The 23,750-nt window shown below is 36.0% G+C and overlaps 1 protein-coding gene across 3 annotated transcripts in view; it reads left to right on the top strand.

Annotated features, from left to right (window-relative positions):
• LOC110442790 (fibroblast growth factor receptor 4-like) overlaps positions 1-23,750 on the top strand; it is a 120,461-nt gene that overhangs the window by 1,451 nt on the left and 95,260 nt on the right. Inside the window, exons 1-2 of one of the 3 annotated variants that reach the window (XM_021486571.1) lie at positions 3,286-3,490; positions 12,082-12,304. The gene's annotated coding sequence lies outside the window, so the exon portion shown is untranslated. Of the gene's footprint in view, positions 1-3,285; positions 3,491-12,081; positions 12,305-23,750 lie in introns of those variants that run through there. The other 2 variants (XM_021486575.1, XM_021486572.1) reach the window with 2 other exon arrangements.

The following is a 23,750-nucleotide window of genomic DNA, read 5'->3' as shown; positions in this document are numbered from 1 at the left end:
CAGCTTTGGTTTTGTATATCATTTCTTTAGTCTATCAGCTTTGATTGTGTATACCATTACTTTAGTCTATCAGCTTTGATTGTGTATATCATTGCTTTAGTCTATCAGCTTTGATTGTGTATATCATTACATTAGTCTATCAGCTTTGATTGTGTATATCATTGCTTTAGTCTATCAGCTTTGGTTGTGTATATCATTCCTTTAGTCTATCAGCTTTGATTGTGTATATCATTGCTTTAGTCTATCAGCTTTGGTTGTGTTTATCATTACTTTAGTCTATCAGCTTTGGTTGTTTATATCATTACTTTAGTCTATCAGCTTTGATTTTGTATATCATTACTTTAGTCTATCACCTTTGGTTGTGTATATCATTACCTTAGTCTATCAGCTTTGGTTGTGTATATCATTTCTTTAGTCTATCAGCTTTGATTGTGTATACCATTACTTTAGTCTATCAGCTTTGATTGTGTATTTCATTACTTTAGTCTATCAGCTTTGGTTGTGAATATCATTACTTTAGTCTATCAGCTTTGATTTTGTATATCATTCCTTTAGTCTATCAGCTTTGGTTGTGTATATCATTCCTTTAGTCTATCAGCTTTGATTGTGTATATCATTGCTTTAGTCTATCAGCTTTGGTTGTGTTTATCATTACTTTAGTCTATCAGCTTTGGTTGTGAATATCATTACTTTAGTCTATCAGCTTTGATTTTGTATATCATTACTTTAGTCTATCACCTTTGGTTGTGTATATCATTACTTTAGTCTAGCAGCTTTGATTGTGTATATCATTACTTTAGTCTATCATCTTTGGTTGTGTATATCATTACTTTAGTCTAGCAGCTTTGATTGTGTATATCATTACTTTAGTATATCAGCTTTGATTGTGTATATCATTACTTTAGTATATCAGCTTTGATTGTGTATATCATTACTTTAGTATATCAGCTTTGATTGTGTATATCATTACTTTAGTCTATCAGCTTTGGTTTTATGTAGGCTATTCCTTAAGTCCACCTTGACAATGAAGGTCTTAATTGGCTGTAGTCAATCTGCTATGGTTATAGGTTGTTCCTTTAATTGATAAACTTTAGTTGTGTAGGTTGTTTCTTTAGTCAGTCAGTTTACTGATCCCTTTCCCACTGAAGACTTTCGTATACACTGTATACAATAACCTCGCCAGACTTTAGTTTCCAATATAACTAGCACATTTTGGCCAATACACTTCCTTTGACCTGGAAGCACAGTTAGTAAGAGCAACCATATAACAATCTGAGGTCAACAGATGATGAGTTGGTTTTTGGCAGTAGAACAGGGATCCTACAGTTATGAAGGTTCTTAACTGAAGGATTGACCTTCATTTTGATGGCGTATACATAGTATGAATGCAGTTGGCAACAAACAACTCCGTCGAGCCTTTTTCCACTGCCTATACACTAGTTTATACGCAGTCAGAGTTATCTCAGCTGTAGAAGGCCGGGAGACATGTATGTTATGAGAGTTGTTCCATTAGTCAGTCAGCTTAATTAGTACTGGTAGTTGACCTTATACCATCAGCTGCAGTTACACAATGTGACATACCACTGTTTTATGTGACAAATTGTACCATCACCAGTATAACAGGAAGCCTTGTTGTGTTTGTTTACTGTTTGGTATTGTGGTTGCCATGGAAATGCTGACATAAGTACAGAAATTATTTGAGTGATTTAACTGACGAAGGTACCAGCACGCTGCAATAGTTTGTAAATGTAAAGCTGAGGAGAAAGTACCCATGAATGTCTTAGGTTTTACAGTAAATGTAGGATTTATTGATATGCAAGCAAAACTCCAGGCAAATCAATTTAAAACAGTACAGCAACTGAATTGAGTCCTTATAATCTGGAATTCTGAAGGAATTTGCCATGATATGACTACGAAAAGCAGGCTAAGGCATATTAGGGCATTTTGAGTCATATTGAGGCCAATTTTCCAGAAAAAATATCACACCCCCATGTTTTCATTAGAAACATTCTCATTTGAGTCAAAACATACCATAAAATTATATTTATGGAAGGAAAAGTGTGTTTACTTTAGAAATAGATGATTAAATTAGTACTTTATCGCAGTAAGGGTTGGGGAGTCTCTAAGTCTCTACACACAGCTATGATAAGCTTCAAGATTCATCAATTTGTACCTGTATTTAGCTAATAGTCTGGAGATTCTTAAGTCAATTTATTTTGCCCCTATAGAATTTAAGATATGCCATACTGTGAAGGGTTTTGACAAATTGTTTGGAGCAAATATATGTAAATGTAGAGTTATGGCCCTTTAAATGTTTCGCTCCAGAACCTTGTAAACTCATCTTCTGCTTATATTACAGTTTGTTGATTATTTTAGCTCACCTGGAAATGTGCATGAAGAAAAGAATTTGTGATTTAACTATTTTACCTGGAGTTATGGCCCTTGAAACGTTTATTTTTGCTTCATGTTTGCACAAGCAGGGGGTATATCTTTGTGAGCTCACTCTTTTTTTTTTCGTAAGTTCTGATACACAAATGGAAGTATTGGAAACTACATTTTTGCGTTCAGTATTGAAGATAAGTAAAACTTCTTTCCATACTTTTTGACTGATGTTAAAACTTAAATAAACATTCAGATGATAGCTTTAAGCTTTTAAGTTAAGATAAACAAGCACAGAAATAGAGACATACCAGCTCGCTTTAGCATCTATACTACATTCAGCAAAATTACTCAAGCTCAGAAAGTGGAAGAATATCTTCTCAGTTTACCTGGTAAACCATAAGACCGCCAGTCTGATTGTTTCTGTAGCGTCAGAAGACAACCAGGTTGATGGTTTGATGGGGTTACCAACTGGGTTTCAGAAGTACAAGGCAGATGCACTCAACTGTAGCAGAAAACACTCCACGGTGCCAAGGACAAAACTAAACAGCCAGAAAAGGATCAAAATTAGCAGACGCAGCTGCCCACTTAGAGAAAGCCTAGTTAGTTTTTTTTTAAAGTCAAATAAAACTATTTACATAATGGACATTAATGGATATTAACCATTATCCTGAATGAAACTGAACTGTGTTGGTATATTCAAACTCTGTTAGTTCGAAAATTGATAAAATAGATATATTAAAAGATTCAGATTTCAAACTTTTATTTTTGAAACTTTTTTGCACGGTTCTAAAGAGTCTATAAATATAACAGGTCCTGTTATCCTAACTGCCAGGGTGTAGTTTTGGGAGTTAATCATCAGCTACCAGGTGCAGCAGCCAGTCACTGGAGTTTATTGGTATACACATTTTGATCCTCCAACAGAGGAGAGCTCTATTATTGCTGTGTATCACCCTGGCACAACTGGGATGTACACTGTGCTGTGATGCGGTGAGACCAAGCTGTTATTACAAGTATTGGTTTTAGTATAGCAGGCCTTGCTAGGTTATACGCGTGATGGTTTTCTGAGTTGTGCTGAGAGTTCTTGGATCCCTTATATTTGCAGAAACTGGTATGTATTCACAATTGCTGTTCCACTGGATGCTTTTGCATTTCAGAAAATTGTTTTACTGATTGATAGATTAAATTGTTTTCAAATTTCAGTTTAGAAACAAATGAACTAGTGTAGTGTCTTTCTTCAAAGAGGAGTTCCTTCAAAGCTGGATTTACCAAAGAGACTTCAAAGTTTCCATATACAAACTTAAATGGAACTGAATGCGTTCCACAATTCTGTACATGGATTGTATGCAGATTGATTGTTTTGAGATATGAATATTCATGAAGCTTAGATTTGAATACCTGGGATATAAATATTCACGAAGCTTGGATTTGAATACCTGGTGTATGAATATATTCATGAAACTTGGATTTGAATACTCAAAATGGCCCTTGAGTGGTCTAATCATATGTGGGACACTGTCGGTCTTCATAATGACCTGATCTATTGTGAGGGTGTGAAATCCTAAACAATCCAACAAATCTGGGATATATATTCTCATCTGTTTTGGATATGAATATTCACTATTACTGGATTGCCTTGGAAAGTAATATTGATCAAAGTTTTGGTAACAGTTAAGATTTGTAAACTTCATTTTTAGTGATCAAAGTTCCTCAGTACTTCTCATTCATTCTACCATGTATAGAGTGTTAAGTTTTAGAGAGAAAATTTCTTGCGAAGAACATATTATAGCTATATTATAGCTGATATTTTTCTGCTCAGATTGATCACAAATACAAACTTGTCTTAAAACCAACATTAGAACTGAATATCACTGAGACATTCATGATAAATTGTTTTCAATTTCACATGGATAACATACACATTGGGTAATATAGGTAAAATTTTTTCTAATTTTAAGTTTCTGAATCGCACAAATCAATCAGAAATATTAACAATACTGAATTAAGGTCTATAGTTAAACAGATTTTCCACTTTCTGGATGGTTTTGTTTTCTGAAAAATTATGTATTAACAAATTTTCCAGGTTGATATAAGGGGAAATAACAAAAATTGATTTCAGTTTTGTCAGTCCAGAATCCTAAGGTAAAGGTATTTTTTTTTTATAATTTTTATAGTCAAGGATCCTGAGGCAAGGTAAAGTAAGTTTTATAAAAATTGAACAGAAATTGTCTACATGTGAAAATCAAATGAATTCCTGATTGTTTCTTTATTAAGTGTCTGAAAATCAAGTTTGCCAGATTATCGGAAACTAATTTTCCATTAATATTACAGTAATATTACTTCAAAGTAAGTAAAACCTGGTTTATGAGAGTATACTGCGTCAACTTGTTTTGGGGTTTCAGCCTCGTACTACCTCAACCATAACCTCTTCCTTACAAAGCTTGTAACACGCATATAACACAAACATTTCCCTGATCCTGTCAACTTGTGTTATCTCAGTATCCATACTACAAATATATTACATTTCTACAACTATGTAATTTGTGAGATAATATTTGTGTGAACGGTTGTAATTATTTACACCAGATTTGGAATTTGTTCAAGAAATTTCACATCTGCAAACCATTTGTGTGTATAGACACTAATACATCTTGGTATTTAGACCAGGCCAAGTCAACATGTTGTATACTGGCTATATGCGTATGAAACAATATTCATGGGGGATATTAATTGGTTCAAAACAGCAAGAGGAATTTTCGGATAAAGAGAATTTGAGGTTTCAGTTTTAGGTATGCAAGTAAAAATGAGATTTTCAATTGCTGTGGAAGATTGGCAGTCTGGATTAGAGATTAAAAACGGCTTGTAGAGAATGATTTAATAAAGTGAACAATGTATTTTATATGGGCTATGAATTTGTTTGAAGTTTGTGTAAGACTTGTGTGGATAATTAAACCCAAAGAACACAGGTCAGTATGTTGTTTAGGGTTATTTATCAACACATCAGCTAAGGTCTGCATTTGAAGACAGTGTCAACATGTAATATTAGTAAAGGCTTTCCTTACAGGCTCTAGTGTCCAACCAGATGACATCTTGCAATTCTGCTGTAACTTCTCTAAACTTACAAACCACAGGTCTTCAACTGCATGTACATTGTTACTGTATTTGACCTAATAAAACCCTGGAAGTATTAGAATGATGACAAGCAGCACAGATTGAACCTGAACTTAATTGTGTAATCTTGTGCAACAAAGAAGTTAAGTATATATGTACAGCTGTAATATATGAAAGATTTATCAAACATTCATTTTAATTCTTACATGTCTCTGATGACTACGTTTTCCATGGTGATGGTGTGTGATGTGTTTTGGTCATTAATATCTCAGTAGACTAAAAACGCTCAGGTCCGAAGTTATGTTTTAATTGATTAAACAGGTTTATAGAGTTCCAAGAATTATAATAAATACTGAATTTGACTAAAGAACGTCCCTTCCCTTATTAGCTCACCAGGTCCAAAGAACCGATGAGCTTACTTCATTACACGTTGTATGGGACAAAGAGAATAAAACCTTTGAAATCCTTCCTCCACCATAAGGGTTAAAGGATTTTATCCCAATTTGGCCTTGAGTATCCTTGAACCAATCGGACTAAATTTTGAATAAACGAAGGGTGAGATCCCTCTGGGTGCTGAGAGTTGCGGGGCCCAGTACAGCATTTGGAGGTTTGACCCTTTCATCACTGTAGACCATAATGGACTCAACCATATAAATGTATGGTAGAGTCTACTAAAGTTACCTAGGGGTGAAAGGGTTAAATATTTAAAATCCTTCTTCTTCTGTACCATTGGAGGGATGTTATGTAATAAGAATAATTTCCCATGGTTGCTTTATGATACAGGCCTTCTGGGCCTCTTGTATTATTATGGTGTCGCATTAGAAATGGAACAAATTTATTCATCTAATTTACCAGCTTCTTTAAAATGTTATTATAATTCCTACTTTTTGAGAGTTGTGAAATGTTCTACCATCATTCTAACTTTTACCAGGTCGCTTATTATGTCAATTATGGTAATATTGTTTAAGGTTAGGGCCTTGTCCACAGATATATATCTGTATTTTATGGTGTTAAGTTTTCAAAGGTTATCCTGTATAAAGTCTGAGAAAGTACTGTATAGCCGGATGTTTCAATGGGGATGATATTGTTTTGCAACTTTGTGGATACATTACGTGGTATCAAAAATATGACAGCATAAAAGAGTGTTCGGTTTCTGTGGTAAAACACAGCAAATATTTAGTGCTTTCACATCAAGTTCCCGAAATTATCATCCATGTTCATTTAAATAATTTTCTAACTCTGAGTCAAATTAACCTGTTCTACAGTATTTCACTACTCATAAGGACAATATTGGCTACAAACAAATCTGGATTAACAGAAAGTTTGGACTAATTACCTACATCTATGGCACTTAATATATTTATATGTGAGGTCAGTATTGGAAAAGGATGATGGGGAAAATTGATATAGCTGGAAGGAAAATAGGTTGATTGGTGTAACAATGATGAGCCATCTAGTTTCTTAATACTGACTCAGCTAGTGGAAACTTCCCTGTAGCCGAGTCTGTAGAGCCCTTGACTAGTAACATGTAGTGCCAGGTTTAGATCATTACCAGGCACTTGGAAAAAATGACCATGGATAAAATGGAGGACAGAAGTTGGGGGGACAGTGTGGTTGGTATAGATCAGGAAAATTCTACTTATTAGCAACTGAAATTGACACATTACGAGATAAATGTTGGAGTGTGGGTTCCAAGGATTTAAGTTTGGAGGGGGAAAGAGGGAGTATTACTTCAGAAAGAAAGGACAAAACTTACACAAAATTGAGTTCATTAGAGGCCGAAACACATGATTTTAAGAGTTCTGATTAAGTAGATTAAAAATGATAGCACAGTTAGACAGGTAATTCAGTTTACAGAATTAAGGAGCAGGTCATTATTTAATGGAATGATTAAGTAATTCCTTGCTATAAATTTAAAATCTAAAGCTCTTTCTAGATCCTTTGGGACTTGTGACAAATTAGGGTTGTATCATTGATTTCAAAATGAATCCTCCATTTCTTGACCCTACTGCATCCAGATCCCCTTCCTATAAATAACTCCTCCTGTTATTTGTTAATAAATTCCTTAGCCCTCCCTCCACCAGTTTTAATGACTGAAATCCCTACAGACCGCTCATAATGTTCCCCCATACAGATACATGGTAACACTTAGTCCCAGTGTGATAACACCAGCCCCTATCTCCTCCACAGATGCTGTCATGTACACCCCCCCCCGCCCCCTTTCCCTCCATTTGGTTTAATTAATTTAGGTCAGTGGTATAGCAACACCAATTGAATTTGTGAACAAAAATCAATTGCATTTTTGATACTTGCTTGTTTCTTAATCACACATGGAATCGTGGGACAATGCTGAAATGTGAAGGAGGAATTCCAATGGAATGTGTCAATTCCATGAGCTATTGAACTGGTCAGACCAGATCTAGTGTGGTTCATTGGCTATTTTCTTTACAGTCTAAACCATATTTTTACTGGAACAGTTAGCAATCACTGAGATTTTTGGGTTTTTTTTTATATGTAGATGAACATTAATCCAATAAATAAGCAGATCGGTTTTATAAAAATCAGTTTGAGTTAATGTGTTGATAATTTGCATGCATGTAATTAATAGAAGGTGTGATGATCGTACATAATTCTAGATAATCTTGACCTTTAACCTTGACCTAAATGTAATTGGTAATAGTTGGAAAAATTATCCACTAATCTCAATGGCCTGAAACACTAAAAGGGTCACACTCAAGGATATCCAGTATAAGTAAAACTAGTTTGTACCTAAACCAAGGTTGATACATCAATTCCACTCCCCCACCCCATCACCTCTTGGTACCCAGTATAAGTAAATCTAATATGTAAGTAAACCTAGGTTGATACATCAGTAGTAAGTACCTAAACCTCCAGGTTGATACATCAGTAGTAAGTACCTAAACCTCCAGGTAGATACATCAGTAGTAAGTACCTAAACCTCCAGGTAGATACATCAGTAGTAAGTACCTAAACCTCCAGGTAGATACATCAGTAGTAAGTACCTAAACTTCCAGGTAGATGCATCAGGCTAGACTGGTCATCAGCCCCTAAGTTTTTATGAAGAATTTCTCAACTGCATTTTACTACTAGCTTATCTCCACCTAGTTTAAAACTAGAATCAGACATCAAAGTGATCAAAAAAATTTGGGTTATTTTTTTTTACTAAATAATTCAATATTCTAGAGACTGTGGCCAGTCTAGCATCACCAGGCTGTCAGTATCAGTTCTGTACTGGTTAGTGCTGGACTCACTAGTTATTTCTTTGCCATAACTCATCCATTCCACACACACATGGAGGTCAACCAGTACTCGGTGAGGTGGCCTGATCACCAAATAATAATAAATTTACCATCTTCCATCTTTGAATTTTCAAGCATCAATCGATTTTCAAACAATTTCTCTACAAACTTTTTTGATTTTCTCTTGGGTAAGATTTCTAATCTATCTGTTATACTACAATTTTAAGAAAGTGCTTTGTGACAGTTGAAGTATGGTTTTCAAATATTTGTATCGGCATTATGATATTCAAATACATTATAATAGCTTAAAAAAATATATTTTCAGTTTCATTTTTTTTTTCGTTCTTGATATTTTCAAACAGATTTTGGTAAGGGACGTCTTGCATTATCCAACAGCATCTCTGTCGGTCAGAGTATGTGCCTTTTAAAGCGTAAAAAAAGTTGTATCTTGATTTAGAACCTTTTGATGCGATATGAGCTTGAAGGGTTTACGAGAAGTAGCAGAAATCTGTGGGAAATTTTGTCAGTAAATTGTTTGAGCATGATAAGTTGCATCTTTTTTAAACCTTCAAGGATTTTGATGGAGAAACCTTGTTTTGGCGTACACTAGTGTATGGTAGCTATGTTGAATGTACTTCAGTTTTATAATGTAGATGTTCTACTGCTGTGTTTTTTTTGTACAATTATTTAGTCACTTCAGGCCGCAGCAAGACATATCAAACAGAACTTAAAAGATACTAATGCTGCATGAGAGATCGTGATTCCTTTTGATACGAAATAATTGGTTCTTTCTCAAATTACTGCCACTTCTTAATGGTCCGGTTGGTTTCTTGTTTAGGTACAGTTTCATTTTTGTTTAAGGCAAAGATGGAACATTGCTCGTTATTTTTAGTGCATGGGAGATTTCTATATCTGATAAACAATAACTACAGGGATGTTTCCCTCCCACACTTCACCATTGCCAAATGCTATAGAAATGTTTATTAAAAAAATATTGGAGAAATACATGTAGAAAAGATTTCAGATCATTATTCAACAGAGTTTCTAAAATATAAATATAAGGTTTTCTGGCAACCGTTTCCTCAGAAGCCATACTACCGTGTTCTGGGAATGATCAGCCTTAGTTATTAAGTCATCCACCCCTGAAATCTCATAATGAACTATTCCAACCTTTGAATTGGATGAGTTCAAACGTGTTTGTAGGGGTGTATGAGTTAGTTAACTGGTTGTATTTTTCTGGGTTAAACATTCATGATACTAACCTCATCCTTTGTCAAGGACAATCACATCACAATTGAAAATTAAAAAGAACAAAACTACAGGTATATATATATTTATGAATAAACTTGAAGAACTAGATGTATCCAATGATATCTAATAAATGATGCATACCATATTTGTCATAATAAGGGTACCTGCTCTAGTAAGAGACCTCCACCCCCATTAGGTTTGGGAGGAACTGGGGAAAAAGTCGAAATTTAAGATATGTTATTTTAAGTAAATGTAACTTCATGATGGTGCCCACTCTATGCTTACCCTTGCCTGGTGTCCTTATTATGTCAAATTTTGAAATTAAATTTGTTTAAACCTGATCGAGAATTTTTTTAATCTTTGTTGGGTTGATTAATATGATACCAAGGATATATAAGGTATAAGTCTTAAATTTATTTGTTTTAAAGTAACATTCATTTCAAACTTTTTCCTTTATTAAACTGNCCCCCCCCCATTCCATCTCAACATTGTAAGTAATAGCTTACAGTTAAATATTTGAAGTTTAACTTGTCAGTTGGAGACAATAGTACAAAAGAAATGTAAACAGTTAATCTGGTAATGTTGTAGCTGTCAGGGTCGTTAACAAACTCCTGTATGACCAGGATATTGGAGATCTGCATGTCAAATTACATAACAATAGAAGGCAGTGAGACTCTGATAAACGGATACTCGATATCAGAGGTCTGCATGATAATTACATAACAATAGAAGGCATCGAGACTCTGATAAACCGATACTGGGTACTCGATATCAGAGGTCTGCATGATAAATTACATAACAATAGAAGGCATCGAGACTCAGATACTGGGTACTCGATATCGGAGATCTGCATGATAAATTACATAACAATAGAAGGCAGTGAGACTCAGATAAATGGGTACTCGATATCGGAGATCTGCACGTTAAATTACATAACAATAGAAGGCAGTGAGACTCAGGATAAACAAGTACACCTGATACATCCATATTGTATTGTTATAATGGATTCAGACTATACTTTTAAAAAAAGGTGTTATAATTCCAGACCATACACAAGTTCTTTGATAGAATTACTTGTATCTCCACTGTTTTGTGATCGTTCTAGCATTAAGTTAAAGTGTATTAAAATCGGACTTGGATAATTCTCTCAGGATTAATGCACCACTTGTAAATTCACATCAAATTTAAATCGGGAGCTGCTCCTGGTCGCCTGTTTAATTTCCCATGCCTCGTTTAAGCGAGCATTGTCTCTGAGAAAGATTGCAGAAGACATTCATTTGTCTGTACTTTAAGCATTACTGGATCAAGAATTGATTACCTAGCAAAATGACGAGTTCCGTTTTCTTAAAATTTATTTTTTACCATTGAAGTTGCTTTTTTTCTATATTCTGTTTTGGATGTGGTTAAATTAGTGTCAAGCTTTTAATTGTAGTTGAATATTGTGTTCCATTATCTTGAAATTTTATTTCATTTTTTTTCTCCTCATTGTCTTAGATTGAGAGAGAATATTTGTAATTTTTTTTGCTTAAAATGGTTGTGAATTAGTGTCAAGCTTTTCTATGGCCCTATTCAAATTTGATGAGTGTCTTATTAAACAAACAACAGAAATTAGGATTTCCCTGAATATTGTCAGCAAGGCTTTGCTCACTTTAGGGAGAGCTTTTGTCTAAGATTGTTCTTAGCCTCAGGTGGATATCTTTAAAAAATAAAAATCCTGTTTTCTGCAGAGATTTTTGTAAAAAAAGGTGGTTTTATAACATCTGAATTTTCTTTTTTAGTTCAGTATATTCATGTGAGTCTTAATATTTTATCAAATATTGTTTATCCTGCTTCATTTGCAGAGTTATTGCCCTTTTTTTGTTAGGGTTGTTCAGACATCTAATCCCTTTTAACTTTACATGTAGTTCTTTGAAGCCCTTAATGTAAGGTAGTTGTACATGTGTATCAAATGTTTTAATATATAATTAATGTTCTGTTGAATTTTTTGCTCACCAGGCCAGAAGTTGTTTTAATACTGGTTAGCATCTGCACTTACCATAGTCAATACTCTTTTGTAAATTTGTTTCCATTTTTTTTGCAGTTCAGTAACTGGAATCAAGATTTTCTTTCTTTGTGGATCAAGTAACAGTTTATGTTTGTGGGTGGAGAAGTTTAAGGAAACAGATTCTGGAGGGAGTCTACAGAATTCACTGTACATATACTAGTGTGGTACAGCTGGAGGGCGGATTATTTTACATAACATTCGTAGCTCGTGACCTAAATCTCACAGAAACAGGCGGAACAATTCCTTAGGACACATCGAGGTAAGAATTCTTGCAATTTTCCTTCAAATTTGTTTTTCTGTCTGATCTCGTTTCTGGATATTGACGCTTCAAACATTGAACAAGATGTAAATTACAAGCCTGTCATGTTTGTGTCAAAGATACAAGACTTAAGAGTTCGAATTGGAGAGTTCCCTGTGGGAATCTGTAGCCTAAAATCTGTCTGTGTATACAAATGCCTGAAATACAATACATATATTTTACATGAATATGTTTTAAGTATTTGTATTCTAAAGAATATATTTGACAGTTTTCTTTCCTAATATTTAAACTTTCAAATACAGAACACGAAAGTATTGTGTCAAGATTTAATGCGGGATGAATTTAGTCTATTAAATGTTGTTTTGTTAAAATACCTCAAATTCATCACAATATGATCATATTTGTACCTTTCCTTGATCAGGTATCAGGCGTTTGATCAGGTATCAGGCGTTTGATCAGGTATCAGATGTTTGAACAGGTATCAGACGTTTGTTCAGGTATCGGATGTTTGATCAGGTATCAGGCGTTTGAAAATATGTCGGTTGTTTCACTGTAATCTGTATGTACCTAGTACAAGAAACCACGGTAACTCCATAACAGGAAGTTGGTCTGATTATATTATCTCAAAGTAGCACAAGAGTTCAGGTCAGGGCATCTTCTGTGATTTGTTCTGGGTCCACGAATCAAGTATCTGTTCTGGATCCACAAAACAATAATCTGTTCTGGATCCACAAAACAATAATCTTTTCTGGATCCACAAAGCAATAATCTGTTCTGGATCCGCAAAACAATAATCTTTTCTGGGGTCACAAAACAAGTATCTGTTCTGGGGCCGCAAAACAGTAATCTGTTCTGGATCCACAAAACAATAATCTGTTCTGGGGCCGCGAAACAAGTATCTGTTCTGGGGTCAAAAAACAAGTATCTGTTCTGGGGCCGCGAAACAAGTATCTGTTCTGGGGTCACAAAACAATAATCTGTTCTGGGGTCACAAAACAAGTATCTGTTCTGGGGCCGCGAAACAAGTATCTGTTCTGGGGTCACAAAACAATAATCTGTTCTTGGGTCACAAAACAAGTATCTGTTCTGAGGTCACAAAACAAGTATCTGTTCTGGGGTCACAAAACAAGTATCTGTTCTGGGGCCACGAAACAAGTATCTGTTCTGGGGTCACAAAACAAGTATCTGTTCTGGGGCCGCAAAACAAGTATCTGTTCTTCGGTCACAAAACAAGTATCTGTTCTGGGGCCGCAAAACAATAATCTGTTCTGGGGCCGCGAAACAATAGGCCGAAGAAAGCATGACAACTGTTCTAACTTGTGCCCTTCATGTAGAAAACACGCCCATCTAACATGTATGTTTAAAACAAATTTATTCTAGTATGCTGTCCCCACCTTGAAGAATAAAATCTCAATAAAGCAATATGCTGAATAAAACATGACTGTTCTAATATCCCTTCTGTACAGAAAACAAAAATGCCCAAATAAGACATAATTGTTCCAACTTCCTAACCCAGTTGGAGGGTAAAACCCTGTATAAAGCATGTCAGTTGACCTCCCCCTTCCACAAACTGTCCACTGATGAAAGCAAATTTCGTACCTTTTTAAGTGAGAAAAAACATACACGGCCAGATACCTCAACTCTGCCAAAATGATATCCTCTATTAAGATAGGGGATACTGATACAAGTCGTTCTATATGTGCCTCCCTTGCTCACAACCTGCATCCCCCTCACCTTCCCCCTTCTTTCAAGAGGCAGTTAAAAAAATTTGGTCATATGTATGTATTCTGATTCAGCTTCAGGTCCTTCATATCTCAATTGCAACCTAAAGACTTAAAACTGATTGGCCATTTTCACCATATTCCTGAATTTTCTGATTAAGTACAATGATAAGAAATATTCTTCAAATTGAAAAAGTTATTTTTGACAGTTTCCTCTGTGTATTTTCTAAACCACTCAAGAAATAACCATTGGGGTGCAATTTTCTTTTCTATTCTTCACAATAAGTCTATCTTTTCCATTCAAAAACTAGAATTTGAGAAAGTTTATTTTATGTTGTATTCTGGAATATGATTTGGATCATAAGGTTCAGATTCCATGTTGATTTTTAAACAGTCCATTTGGAAATAAGCATCAGGTCATGGGGTCTAATTGCATCGTAGAAATGGTTCCTTGGGCGAGACACATCTATTGGTGACTGAACCAAATATAGGTTTACTGTCATAACTCGTCCATGACAATGACGCAGAACTCAGTCAGATAATAGCTTCTGTCTCATTGTAGTGGATGGGAAATAATGTACCAAAGGACATTTGTATACATATAAGATTTGGTCTGAGCTCAAAGACCTTTAAGTTTAGTTTTAGCAGTAAGTTTATTAGCTCACCTGGCCCGAGGGCCAAGTGAGCTTATCCAATGGCGCAGCGTCCGGCGTTCGGCGTTCGGCAACTTTTTCCTTTAAAACGCTACTTTTCTTGAACGGCTCGGAGGATTTTGACCAAATTTGGTCTGGAGCATCATTGGCCATAGGGTTATCAGTTTTGTATAAACGGAGGGTATGGTCCCTCTTGGGGCAGAGACGCGGGGCCAAATAGAGGGAAAATAGGTAAATCTTTCAAAGTCTACTTCTTCTCAACCAATAGAAGGATTTTGATCAAATTTGTTCTAGAGCATCTTTGGACAAAGGAGCCTCAAGTTTGTATAAACGGAGGGTTAGGCCCCTCTGGAGGCATAGGGGCGGGGCCCAATAGGGGAAATAGAGGAATCTTTTTCTCCTACTATACAAGTGAAGGGATTTAAACGAAATGCAGTCTGAAGCATGCTTAGGGACAAAAGAATCAATTTTGTTTAAACTGAGGTGTGTGGACCCCCTTCTTTGGGGCAGATGAGTGGGGCCCATTAGGGGAAATAGAGAAAATCATTAAAGATCCTTCTTTTCCTTCTGTACCGTTGAAGGGATTTTAACCAAACTTGTTCTAGAGAATCTTTCAGCAAAGGGAATTGAATATTTATAAATGGAAGCATGCTAAAGGGGAAAAACTCAGTTTGTAAAATTGGATAAAAAGGTGCATGTGAGGCCCAATAGGGGAAATAGAGGAAAATCGGGACATAACATAGAAACTCATTTTCTTGGTGTCTTTCCCACCAAAACAGATTTATATGTAGTTCTTCTTGCAACTTTGTTTCTATTACTCCTTTAATAAACCTGTATGGTACTTAGCAGGTTTTAAATTGAAAAATAAAATACCAGGTGAGCTATTAAGGCCCCTGGACCTCTTGTTATCAGAAATCATCTCCTTGACAGTTTTTTTTTCAAAGTTTGTATGTTTCCCATACATGGAAGTTTTTTATTGTAGAAAAACATTGAGAGGTACTGGGTAATTCAATTGAGAAGAGTTTTCTCGCAGAGATGTTTTTTGCTGTGGTATTTTGTCTGCACAATGCATTCCAGCATATTTGCCATCAGATGAATGTGGGATAGTTCATCGTCCATTCATATTGTCGGAGACCTGCCATTATTCAAATCAAATTCTGCATTTTTCAACAAAATTTAAATTCAGTGTTAAAGCTTAATTTTAGCCTGCCCTGTCAAGTTGAGTGAACCTTTCTTTTTTTGACATTTACTGTTTAAAATTCTGCACATAAGGGCATACAATTGGTGAGGGTTTGGGGTTCCATGCTGGTGTGGTTGCTGTGGAAACAAAGTGTCATCTGAATCATTTGATTGAAAGAAAATAGCTTGCCAATAAAAAAGGTTAAACTATGTGGCTTTATTCGTATACAGACAAGATTGATTTAAGACTTCTGATAATTCATTGTGGCGCATTTGTAGTGACAAAAACCAGGCAATTTTTTTTTTTAAACATATTTCTTCATTTTAAAAATTGAAGCTTTTTCACTTCTGGGTCTGTTATTTTGTTGACCACAGTAATGTAGCAAGTAGTCAAGTATTTGCATGTTAGAGTTGACGGAACCTTGACTCAGTGTCCAGTTCTTGGTTGAGATGAGTAGTCATTTCTCCAGGTTTACGAAGTAGAGCTGTCACTTTTCTTCCAGACGGTACGTAATACACTGCTTCAATTTATCGTTTGTGTCTCTGTAAGTTCAGCCGGACTTAACTTATTCATGAGATACTTGGCTGAAATGGCTGTAGTCTTCCTGATTGACCTTTCATGTGGACATCTTGGTCATGTACTCCGGCGAAAATGTCATCTGGAACCGTTTGATTGGAACGTCCGAGCATCTGTCATGCCACATTAGGACACTCAAATTCTGTCCAGTTTTAGAGTGATTGTCTTTCTCCAGACTGGGATGTCATCAGGAAATACAATACACATATCAGTCTAGAGTGATTGTCTTTCTCAAGACTGTGATGTCTTCAGGAAATACAATACACATATCAGTCTAGAGTGATTGTCTTTCTCCAGACTGGGATGTCATCAGGAAATACAATACACATATCAGTCTGTATTTTTAAGGAATTTCAGAATATTAATTGATGGCAACTGTCAAGGTCATTTAGCTTAATAATATCAAATTTACAAAAGTGAATTTGCCATATTGGTTTGAGTATGAGGAACAGAGTGTGTTGAAAATATAGGTTAATGTCAATTAGACTTGATATGTCAAAGACACAATGGTGTTTTGTTATGTGAGGTTTAAGTATGAAGTTTATGATGAAGGTCAAGGTCATTTAGATTTGAAATGTCATACCAGGGGTAAAATCTCAATAGCTTTGAATTAAATTGAAGGTCACTTGTCCTAGATATGTATGAATTTGAAGGTCACTTGCCATAGATATGATATTAATCTGAAAGTCAATTTCTCTGGATATGTGTTAATCTGAAAGTCACTTACCCTAGATTTGTATTAATGTCAAGTTCACTTGCATTATATACATATTAACTTGGAGGTCGGTCACACTAGATATGTATTAAGCTTTAGTTAACTTTATTTGTATTAACATCAAGGTCACTTGCCCTAGATTTGTGTCAACCTGAAGGTCACACCCCTAGGTTTATATTAAACTTGAGTGTCACTATAGTCCTAGGTTAGTAGTTACTTACATGAGGTGAGCTGTTTTGTACTCAATATACCCTTGATAGCTTCATCCTGAATTTGAGTAAAACACCTTTCTGATGTTCCCTAACATTCTCTGGAGTCTGATGTTCCCTAACATTCTCTGAAGTTTCTGTAAAATCTATCCAACATCCTGAAGGTCACTGGCCCTAGATTTGTGCAGAACCTTCCTGATAGAGTGATAGGTCAGCGGTCTAAAGTCTGTTGGTCAATGTAGCTTGACCGCAGACAGTGACTTGTACTGTTATGAAAAACGGTTTGATGCTGTTGCAATGAAGGCAGACCCGAGGACCATCCCTAATGGTACACAAGATCCTATGATAGACAGTCCCATTAGGCCAAAGCTTGGTACTAAAAGACTGGTCAGCTTCCTGTCAATCATTTTGGAGGTTAGTTTTGTATTAATCATTTTGGACGTTAGTATTGAGTAACTAATTTTGAAGCTTTTGTGTGAATTATATGAGAGGTTGGCTTGGTGTCAATAATTGTTGAGTATATTATGTTTGTGTAAATAATTTTGGAGTATATTATATTGGTGTAAATAATTTTGGAGTATATTATGTTGGTGTAAATAATTTTGGGGTTAGTTTTATCAAAATAATTTTGAGATTTTGCGTATATATACTAAGAAGTTTAAGATTTAATGCGAATAATTTTAGAAGTTTTTGTGAATTAAGTTTGAGGTTAGATTTCTCTAAGTGATCTTAGAGAGTTTGTATTGGTGTAAGTTGTTTTGGAATTAATTTTTTTGGTTGACACTTTGAATAAACGATATTGAGGGTATTATAATATAAATAATTTTGGAATTTTGGAGTCAAATTATTGTGCTTTCTGTTAATTGTTTTATGATTTGACATTAGTCTAATTATTTTAGAGCTCCATGCAAGTAAATTTTTGACTGTCCTGTTTATCAGAAAAAATATTTACCAGACCTCATCTGTTTTATCAGGACATCGTTGTTTGGTGTTACTGTTAAAAAGTAATAGAACTTATAAATAGAAATGTTTCCACAAGCGTCTTAGTTAGAAACTCTTATGAAAAGGAGGTGCATGTCATGTTTTGGTAGCATACATCCTTAAGGTAAAGGGTACCAACAAGTCAAAATCTGTTACAACCATTGTCGTTAATGTGAAACATTTGTCCTTTTCAAAACCAATATTTCATAAAAATCACATGTCGCCATTCCTTTTGCAGAACTATACTTGTTTGAAATTTGAATGACTGAATATAGCATAAAATCAAAATCCAGCCAACAGACGGAGTGAGCATAGGAAGTGCAATTCTGACATCGAAGTATACTCAATCCTTTAGACACCTGCGTTACCAAACACATGTATCAAATACTAGAAAAATGCAAAGGTTGAGTTCGGAACCTATATATTGAATAGCTTTTACTTTACCGATATTGCAATGGAGGAATTGTTTGAGGATGGCATCAAAGTGAGTGTCCAATTTATGGGCTGCAAAGCATATATGAAAAACTTGACAAGGGAAGTTACTCTAAACCAGAAAAAAACTCATTTTGGCTGCTTCATCTTCTATAAAAAAAGGGAGAATAAATACTCCATGCCAAAAATAACTCCGAGTGGAACTCTTCGTCGCGATATGGTTCCCTTTACCTAAAGTACAAGTACCTGTGACTTCCAAACTCCTACCATTTCTACAACCACTGGCCCCAACCTTTAATCTAGAACATTTTCTGAGCCTTAACTGATAGTAGGAAGACAAATCTGTGATAAGTTTTGTAATTTTCACATGAAACGATAATAAATATCCCACCAAGAAACACAGGGTCAGAGGCAGGATCCTATCTAGTAGGCATCTGTCAAAGTTATCAGTTAGATCCTAAACGTGACCACACACACACTGTCAGCCTGGAAATTGGGAACAGACACTGGTACATGTTATAGCAGCTTAAAAACAGGTGGATTTCAATTTTATATGGACACATATTTATGATTTGATATCAAATACTTTAAATTCTGTACGAAGTTTGTGAAGGTTTTAAAATGTATTTTGATGTCAAAGTAATGAAGATTCATAAGAGACAATTCCATTTCATAGAAAGCATATATCCAAATAAATTTTATACTTGAAATATAGTTTTACACTCTTTCTATATCAATGGAATCCAATTTAAGACATTTAAACACAATCCATGAATGTGAAATACCTGTTTGATACTAGGTAATGAGAAAACTATTATAAAATCAAAGGTAGTCAACGGTCGATTGCAAAAGCAGCAAAGACTTAAGACTAAAGCAGTAACATTGAGCAGTCAACTTGTCAATGGCCTTTGTAACTAGTTTTGGTGACAATTGTTTGGCCTGCATATCATTGTAAACATGTGGAGATAAATAAAAGGTTTATGAAAGTTTGACAGGTGTTCATTTTAGCATTTGTTATTCCAAGTTAACAAATGTAAGACTGCATGGATCTACAGCACTCTAAGTATTACTTTTTATACTTTCTTTTTCTTTATTGGAAGAATAAACAAACAATTTAGGGCAAGGAAAAATTAAACATGATAATAGTTGGCCTGGCCTTAGGAGTTGGATCAGAAACAAGAAGCAAAATGTCCTCTGTCCTATAGGAACATAAACATGGCAATAGTTGGCCTGGCCTTAGGAGTTGGATCAGAAACAAGAAGTAAAATGTCCTCTGTCCTCTAGGAACACGAACATCGCAATAGATTCCACAGTTCCAGTTGATAGAACTCCAGACAAAGCGAGACGTATAATACTTTGCTTGGCCTGAGAAAGCAGCCCACTTCGACACAAACAGATACCAGAGATCCTATAAATACATCAGTACAACATATGAAATAAGGTGTTGTTATAATTTCTGGTCCAGCATCTGGTGATTTCTAGCGTGTGTTAGAGATAAATACTATCAGTAATACATTACATTTTACACGGTACACGAAAGCTAGTATCTACCTCTGAAGGACCCGCGTACCGGATACAAGTCAGGACAAAAACGTAAAGCCCTCTCAAAACCTCATCTTTTATAATAACGATAACTCATCTACTGCTTTTACCTCCTCTGATAACCAATAACTCATCTACTGCTTTTACCTCCTCTGATAAACAATGAAATATATACTGGAACATAAAAACCTTTTTAACATTTTATGTTGAATTGCTTTGAACTCTACTTTATCAGAGTTGTTTTTTATCCATTATGCTCATACAGAGTACTTCCATCTACGGTTTTACTTGTGTGTATGGAATAAAGACCTCGGATAGGTTTGAAGATACCTAACTCATCACAAATCCCATGGAAAATGAATGAGATATTAAACAGGTATCAGTTTGTATGTTCAACTTTTGAGTTTCCTGACTACATCAGTACTGTATCAACAAGATAGTAATGTGGAGGTTGAGATGATTGACTCCAGGCTGATGAGAAAGTGTTGTTCAGGGTAACAGGATCTGTGTGGTTCAGACAATGGCAGTATTCTACTCTGCAGAGGGTTGTTGGTTGTTTAACTCATTCACCCCTGAAATTTTATAATGAACTTTTCCAACTCTTTAAATTGGAAGAGTTCAAATGTGTTTTCAGTGGTGAATGAGTTAAGAATTGGGCCAGTTATGTATAGTAAGTTTCCACAGAAGTTTGTTTGTTTTAGGGGGAGGGACCATTCAGATGTTTGTTTTAGAGGGGAGGGGCCTGCTCTTAATGTTTGTTTTAGAGTTGTGGGGAGGGGCCTGCTCTTAATGTTTGTTTTAGAGTTGTGGGGAGGGGCCTGCTCTTAATGTTTGTTTTAGAGTTGTGGGGAGGGGCCTGCTCTTAATGTTTGTTTTAGAGTTGTGGGGAGGGGCCTGCTCTTAATGTTTGTTTTAGAGTTGTGGGGAGGGGCCTGCTCTTAATGTTTGTTTTAGAGTTGTGGGGAGGGGCCTGCTCTTAATGTTTGTTTTAGAGTTGTGGGGAGGGGCCTGCTCTTAATGTTTGTTTTAGAGTTGTGGGGAGGGGCCTGCTCTTAATGTTTGTTTTAGAGTTGTGGGGAGGGGCCTGCTCTTAATGTTTGTTTTAGAGTTGTGGGGAGGGGCCTGCTCTTAATGTTTGTTTTAGAGTTGTGGGGAGGGGCCTGCTCTTAATGTTTGTTTTAGAGTTGTGGGGAGGGGCCTGCTCTTAATGTTTGTTTTAGAGTTGTGGGGAGGGGCCTGCTCTTAATGTTTGTTTTAGAGTTGTGGGGAGGGGCCTGCTCTTAATGTTTGTTTTAGAGTTGTGGGGAGGGGCCTGCTCTTAATGTTTGTTTTAGAGTTGTGGGGAGGGGCCTGCTCTTAATGTTTGTTTTAGAGTTGTGGGGAGGGGCCTGCTCTTAATGTTTGTTTTAGAGTTGTGGGGAGGGGGACCTTCAGTGAATTGTGGGGAGGGGGACCTTCGGTGAATTGCTCATGATGCTGCAACTTTTTCTCATATATACAAAAGGTTTTGTGTTCGGATGGCTAACTCCGTGATATTTTTTCTGGTCCTCTATGTTATAGATATAACAAGTTTTCTATTGTTTTTCAGTGTTATGTCAATTATGTGGCAAGTTTTTGCTATACATAAGATCACAGTTGCCTTTTTGCTTTCCACAAGAGGGGATCTTCCTATATCTCAACGGGTAGAACGGTAGGTTGGGAAGCTGGGAGTGGCTGGTTCAATCCCCGGTGGAGGCTGGGAGTGGCTGGTTCAATTCCTGGTGGAAGCTGGGAGTGGCTGGTTCAATCCCCGGTGAAGGCAGTACATCCTGTTAAAATTGCTATGATTTCTTTCTCAAAACAATTTCCTAAATTCTATGGATGTCTACACTCTAGTTCACTTTTCCTTTATCTTTCCACCACAGTCTGTGACTAAGGTTTTCTGAACATGCACTCTTTTTTTTTTTACTTTGTAATCTTGTTTCCATTTCAATATGTCCTCTGAAATATCATTCGAATGATTTAAATATATCCATTTCCTGTGATCTGAAAATCATATTTCAAGCCACCCTTTGAAATATCATCTCAAATTACATTTTTTTACAGATTTGAATATATCGGTTCCACAGAATCTAAACAGAGTATAGCTTGGAGAGGCTGTAGTTATGGTCTGGGTCTTATCATGGGTACGGAATATAAACACACAGACATAGGGGGGTCAGGTATGATATGTACTATCAACCAAAAAAACATCTCAAAACACACTCATAAAAACAGGTCTCTTACCCCAAGTCTGGCAGTAATGTATAACTGAAATGAAACCCAACCATCTGATGCAGCCTCCAGAATGGTTCAATGTCCTCTAAAACATGGACGCATTTTCTGACATTTTTTAAATGAAATTGAAATCAATTGTGCTTTAAAAAATAAATAAATTGTGTCTCAATAACGCATTTGTAGATGGATCGACAAAATTTGAAATTTCTAAATTTTGAAAATAATAATATATTTAAACTTAACTCTGATTTCATAACATATTTTAAGAAATTTAAAATAAATATTATGTTTTAGTCAAACAAAGGAAACACTTTGCACATTCCCAAACCTCCAGTTGTAAAGTCCTCAAATTTGATCTTACATGTGTTATCGAGAGATAGAGATTTATATAGGGATTGTCGAGGAGACTACAGTTTTAAAGTCACTTGGGTCATATGTAGACTTGACTGGATCTTACTTGACTTTGGATCTTACTGACTTATGTAGTTTTGTTTTGAGCAAGTCTGTATGTTAGAATACGCCTCGCCTCAGAGACGGCAAGTCAAGGTCACTGAGGTCATATATGTACTACATTTGTGCCTGGTTTAGTAAGGTCAGGTCAATGGGGTCAAATATGTGTTATAGTCAGTTTGTGTCTCGGGGATGTTGAAGACAAGGTCACTTACATCAGCTATATACTGTTGGTAAGGATGTTCTTAATATCAAGGTCAAGGTCACTGAAGTAAGACATAAACTGTGCTGGACATGGTGTCGTTTGTTTCAATTGTTTTGAGCCAGTCTGTATTTCAGAGCGTGCTCTTCAATACCCCTAGTGAATCATTGTACACAGGGTGATGTAAACAGTGTTCAGAGAGAAGTAATTTGTAGGTAAACACAGGGAGTGCCAGCTTGTGTATGTCATTCTGTGAAGAGCACTGCAGGGAAGTCCATGTAGTTTAGGAGGGGGTGTATGGGTGGGGATGTAGGGGAAGGGGTTCCAGCTTGTGTATGTCACTCTGTGAGGAACACTGCAGGGAAGTCCATGTAGTTTAGGAGGGGGATGTAGGGTAAGGGGTTCCAGCTTTTGTATGTCACTCTGTGAGGAGCACTGCAGGGAAGTTCATGTAGTTTAGGAGGAGGATGTAGGGGAGGGGATGTAGGGGTGGGGAGGTAAGGGACAGGGATGTAGGGGAGGGGGGGTA

Source organism: Mizuhopecten yessoensis, unplaced genomic scaffold (genome assembly GCF_002113885.1).
Source record: "Mizuhopecten yessoensis strain PY_sf001 unplaced genomic scaffold, ASM211388v2 scaffold716299, whole genome shotgun sequence".
Taxonomy (NCBI): domain Eukaryota; kingdom Metazoa; phylum Mollusca; class Bivalvia; order Pectinida; family Pectinidae; genus Mizuhopecten; species Mizuhopecten yessoensis.
This window is presented reverse-complemented; position numbering and strand designations above follow the sequence as displayed.